Here is a 6,000-nt window from a genome sequence, read left to right as displayed (position 1 = left end):
ATATTTAATTTTCATAAAACAGAGAGTCAACTCTTACCGTAGTAAGTTAAATTATTATATTAAGTTGTACAATAAATTCGTCTGCCTCTTGGTGTCACGTTTTAGAGCCTATTAAATGTGTGTATACAGTTTTAAAAAGTAACAATGTTGTTTCAAGTGTATTAAAAGTAATGATAAAAATAAAATATTTTAATAAATTTTCTACAAATATAAATAATTCTTTTAGCATGCAGTTTATTGTACGACTAAAGACATCAATAACAAACTTTTCCTATGTTTTATGATTTTTCATATAATTTCATCCTACATCGAAGATCACGTATATAAAAATGCCTATTGTTTTTTGAAGTTAAAAGTCAATGGAATTCACGAATTAACTCGTGATTTTGGATTCGAACCTGCGTCCGTATTCATAATTCGCAATTTGAAGAAAACCGAAGAGAATTTTAGTACATTCCAGACGTTCAATCGTTGGAGCTAACTTTTGACGGATGATGATACGGACATATTTACGCCAAAATTCTTTCGTCAACCGCAATGAACGTTCGTCGTGAGATTGATTTATTTACGAGTCTCGACAAAAATAAAAGGGAGATGAAAATATTTCACGAGGCAGAGACAAAACGCAGTCATCTCTTCTACGATTTTCTAGCGTATGAATGGTCTGCCACATAGGAATTCGAATAGGTGACGATTCTAGCGACGAATTTATACGAACGATACTCTATGATCGCCGGAGACTCCGAACGAAATTGTCGATTTCGAGAGAGGAGTGTCGTTAAAAGTTACTCGTCGTAAAAAGCACGCTGCCTCGTAAAGGCACTTTTATGAATCAAATAAATATGACTTTTCACTTGCCAGCTTAAGATTGCTTAACGAACGGCCTCTTCTTTTCTTTACTGCTGTCGTCATACGTCGAGCACGTTACATAAAAAACGAGAACCTCTTCAGGAAGAGGAGAAAAGCTATTAAAAGACGAAGGGAGCAGCAACGTTTGAAAGTTGTTCTTGTCATTTAGATCGCCGAATTTACTATCTACAGACGTATGTAGGTCTGAATAGTGGACAGTGTGAATATCGATGTGGAAGAATACGAGGAATTCAGCGAACAGTTATGCAGAGTTCTGTGTTAATTCAAATACGTTCGATTGAAAGGTGATTTGACTTTGGAAAAAAAGACTTTCAGTATGGATTTCGTTTGTTTCACAAAATTCTTTCAATGCTGGCAAAAATCGTCACTGTTACAATTTAGTAAACGGAAAGAAAAAGAAATTATATATATCATTAATTTTGTCGCCAAAGCAAACAAAGTAGTTGAAATGTTTTCAGCTAACAAAGCGTATAAATAAGTCATACGTTTCGATACTATTTCAATCTCTCAAGGGGCTATCACGTCATTGCGTATTATGCGTCGATGCCTTCCATATATTTCCCTGCACTTTTCATTTGCATATCAATATATCGTTTTCTCACCAGAGAGATCAGCACTTCGCACGTCGGAAACAAGTATCGATTCGAACGTGACGAGAACTCGGTTCGAATCTTTTCTCATCTTAAGGAATCCCTTATTGCTTTCAGTGCAAGATTATGAACACGTGCACGTTCCTCAGTTTTGATTCAACTAATATATAAAATATAATAAGAAACATAAAAGTAAAATAAAAAAAAGCGTTTTCCATTCGATTCCATTCGAGAGTTTCGAATCGTCGAAAAAAATGTACGGAGTTTCGAATTTTCGAAACTCGAAGCTTCCTTGGACGTCGAAATTTCTAATACAAGGTCAAGTAAATTTTCGTACAGATCTGACACAAAATTATGAAGCGACTGATGTCCACTCGAGCAACCATACGTTTTCTGCTCTGGCTCTTTCCATTCCCAAACACGAGACGTGTCGTCCACATTTCGACAAATTTCTCTTGGTTTCAATCAGTCATCCACGAAACAATGAGCTTATCTACCCTGAGAGTATATTTCGCAATCTGGACTCCTCCGCGTGTCTACGAGAAGTTCCTGAAAATTGAAGCACGATAGTCGAGGAATCTATTTCACCGAAGCGTTTCCGCTCGCGTCCCGGCTTCACGGGGAGGGATTCACCGCTAGATCTCTATCTAATGCACGGGCCTTCGGATATCATTCGGCGATCTAGTTTGTTCGAGTAGGCATCTACGCTGCCGCAATGCATCATTCGAGAGGGAGGAGGACGAGGAACCGCTTCCTGTCCTACGCAGAAACGTCTTAGACGCAGACGTCGAGCCGCTCAACGGACTCGCCAGGATCAATATGAGAAAGTTCCAGGACGCCGAAATCCTCCATGGTTCCGCGAAACTATCGACGTGCCCTTCCCTTCTCCCGTTCTCTTTTTTCCGTTGCGTCTCCAAAGAAGAAGAGGGAGGGAGGCTTAAAAGACCTCGTGCACGAGAAGAAATTCTAAAAAGGGGCAACCCTCTTCTGGTTTCGAGACTCGATTCCACTGAGTTCCGAAGAAGATGGCGAGAGAGGGGAAAGGAGAGAATATAGAAGATCCAAATTGGCAAGAAAATTGTCCATCGTCGATTTTGTCGCGTCTCACGAAGAATCATCGACATTGAGACGTTTGAAGTTTCGTAGCTTTAATTTTGTAAGTTCTAAAAAGCTAGCGTGTTGATGAATGTCACTAACCCTTTTTCGGTGCGAGGTGATAAAATATTTTTTTCTACGATTTTCTCGATTGAACGAAGGAAATGAAGGAAGTGAAGGTACTTGGAATGTATCTTATTTGGTACGAAAGTTACGACACGGTTCGAGCAAATCGTTGTGCACACAATATTTTCATAAAGATTTTTTGTAAAGTTGAGAGAATAGAACGGTGTAATAGGGTTGCATACGAATACGAAGATATTTTTAGAAAAGATAACGTGAGAGGAACGTAACGTAAAGAAGAATCAATTTTGTGCACGACGTGTTTCGAAGCAGTCGACTTTTGATCAAAGGGTAGTTTGACATTCATTCTGGTGAAATGTACGCTATTTGCTCGGGATTATATGTATGTGTAAATTTTAACAAGAACAATGGCAAACTCCTCGTTGTAACAAAAAATTTACAGAGCAAAAATAGAAAAAAATCACGAAATTTTGTGAATTCAAATCGATATAATTTCCTTGGAAGAAGGCAGAAAAATATTTTTTTCATGTTAGTAAACATAAATTGGAGGTTCAAGGATTGGATCTTTCTTCGAACTGAAAGATTTAGTATATTTTTAAATGTTCAAGAGATGTATTAAACGCGTTAATTAACGTTTCCTTAAATGTTCAAGAAAGTGACAAAAATGAGGAGGTAATTTTTCACGTGAGACTGATTGATTACGTGAATTTGATCTCGCGGATGACATAAAATTGTGTTTGCTTCAGTTTCTCGATTCTCAAATCAAAAAAAAGAAAAAAAAAAACCACGTATAGAAATGAAATTTTATTTACAATAGCATTGACGTGGTTCAGTCATTTGAATCGAATGAATTTTACAACTTCTTTCATTTTTATCCGCTCCTTTTGCTCCTTGAGTTCGATTCGTTCATCTTGAAAACTTTGCTCGACTTGAATTCGAAATAAATTACAATCTCGAACGTCATATATTTCCACCCGAACGCGATTCTCCTCCACATCTCTTTCACACCCGAGTTTCTCATTTCGCACTTGGATTCCTGCGAGCGAAGCGAGACGACCACCGACAAGATTCGAGTTACATCGATCATCTATCTTCCGCCACGTTATTTTCATACATACGAAAGTAACAAACATGTAATATACAAGGTGTCTCTTATCCAGTGATCGCAATCGGAAAAAAGGGCGATTCTACATGAAACAGTCAAGAATAGAAAAGGAGTAAAACTTTTTCATTTGAAGCTTTGTTTTCGGGACAGTCGAGCTTGAAAATTTGTCAACTATATTTTTGTAATTTGGCTAATTCGAGACCAGGCAGGAGCGAATAAATTCTCAAATATTGAGTTAAATTTATTATTAAATTTATTATTAAATTCTAAAATATGAAAAACAAATGGGAACCGTAGAATAAAATCTTTCTACACGGTTTAGAACCGTTTTGAAGGAAACAGACTTTGAAGACGTTCAGTTAAAAATTGATTTGATAGGCACATGTGTAATTGAAATTGAATTTTCTTAAAAAACGAAGGATATTGTGAACAAATTGTACTCCACATTTTGAATGTCACTCCTACTTTCTTCTGTAACAGCCAAAGTTAGTCGAATTCAAGTCAACTCGATAAATCATCAAAGCTGATCTTCTAAAAAAAAAAGAAGCCTGAAATCAACAACATTTCATTCTATGTTATTATTATTATTATTATTTTTTAATTTCTTTACGAGAAATCATGTTCCGTATAAATACCCTGTATATACGTTTCAAATAATTCCACGAGATGGCCCGCGAAGCAGAAATTAGGTTATCAATCGCGTGCGACTAGCGATTTATAACGAATCAGCACGCTTTTCTTTCATCGAACCAACACTGTATTTCGCTATTACTATCGCCGTTGTCGTCTTCCACGTTCGTTCGTTCGTGAAATCGAGCGAATCGGAGAGCGACAGCCTCGGTATCAGGAAGCGGAGGACACTTCTCGCCCGATCGTTCGTCATTCGAGTTTTTCTTCGCGGCGCGAGAAAGCGGAGTGAAAATCGCCCGGCCGATTGTATATTTCGAGATGGCCGATCTCGGCTCGATCGCCGATATTCAGGACGACACTGTAGACACCGTGTATCGCCGCGCGTAAATTTCGCTCCGCGGAACCGGATGCGTCTCGTTGCAGCCATGGCAGTGTCTCTTCCAATCGGATGCGGGTAAATGGTGGCTTCGAGAGATGTCCTGCTGGCGATTGATTCACAGCGAAGATTGGATCTTTTTGAAGAAGATTGTTGGCGCATGGCGCAGATTTTTATAAACGTCGATTTAATCTGCTCGCCAAAATCTCTTGAAATCTCGTGCAATTTAAAGTTAACGAAGTTTCAGTCAGTTTCAAGCTTCTGGTATTTCAGTTGTTCGATCGACGAGTGGCGTAAGTTGAAAATTAGGAAAGATGAAGTTTTGTAGAAACAGCAAATATTTATTTGTTTTATTTATCAATTTAACTTGCAGGTGTATTTTGTTTTATATTAATAAAAAGTAATAGTGAGTTTTTGCATCGCGAGTAAATAATGGCATTTGATTTATTTTACTATTGACATTCTGTACAAAATTCTCTAAAGATTTAATTATGTTTTCAGAAGTGTAACGCGAAGTGTGACTGTTTTTTAGTGAAGTTTTTATGGGAAAAAATGGACTAGATAATAAAAGTTACATGAGAACAAGTTTTAGTTTAAAACATTTAATTAGAAATCCATTTTTACATCCCAGTACCATTCATTGTCGCTACAGTATTTGCTACAAGCATCGGGAACATTTTTAAATTTTGATGAACTGAATTATCTGTTCCTTCGACAGAAAAATTTTTATTTTTATATTTTACAAATTCTATTCGGTCTGAAACTTTTATCTTTGAGAACATTTGTTTATCTGTTCGAGATTTGCAATGTAAGAACATTTCCCGGAAATGTTCTACCGTCCACGTTTCAAATAGAATTTATTTTAAAAAGTTTCTTAATTTTTTCAATTCTTGTAAACTAACATTCTTTCTTTTTTTCCTAATAATATTACTGTGTCTTCGTCTTTCGACAATCGTGTCGAGATGATTCGACTATCCTTGAATTTATCACTGGCATTTATTGATTGGAAGACACATCGTGCGCAATTTGTCACATCGAGCATCCCAATGACCCACCCCATCTGATTCTACGTATAATCTATCGCATCGAATGGATAGGGTGGCCCTTTTCGCTCCACGACAAACGCAAGAAGTATCGAATTTCGTATAAGGACCACCGAAAGCGTCTATTTACATTTACATTTAACGTAGTTTATTTATTTAGTGAATTTGTTTCAGTGAATTTTATTCTTCATTTATTTATTATTTAAA

The sequence above is a fragment of the Frieseomelitta varia genome, unplaced genomic scaffold (genome assembly GCF_011392965.1).
Source record: "Frieseomelitta varia isolate USP_RPSP 00005682 unplaced genomic scaffold, Fvar_1.2 scaffold_557, whole genome shotgun sequence".
NCBI lineage: Eukaryota > Metazoa > Arthropoda > Insecta > Hymenoptera > Apidae > Frieseomelitta > Frieseomelitta varia.
This window is presented reverse-complemented; position numbering follows the sequence as displayed.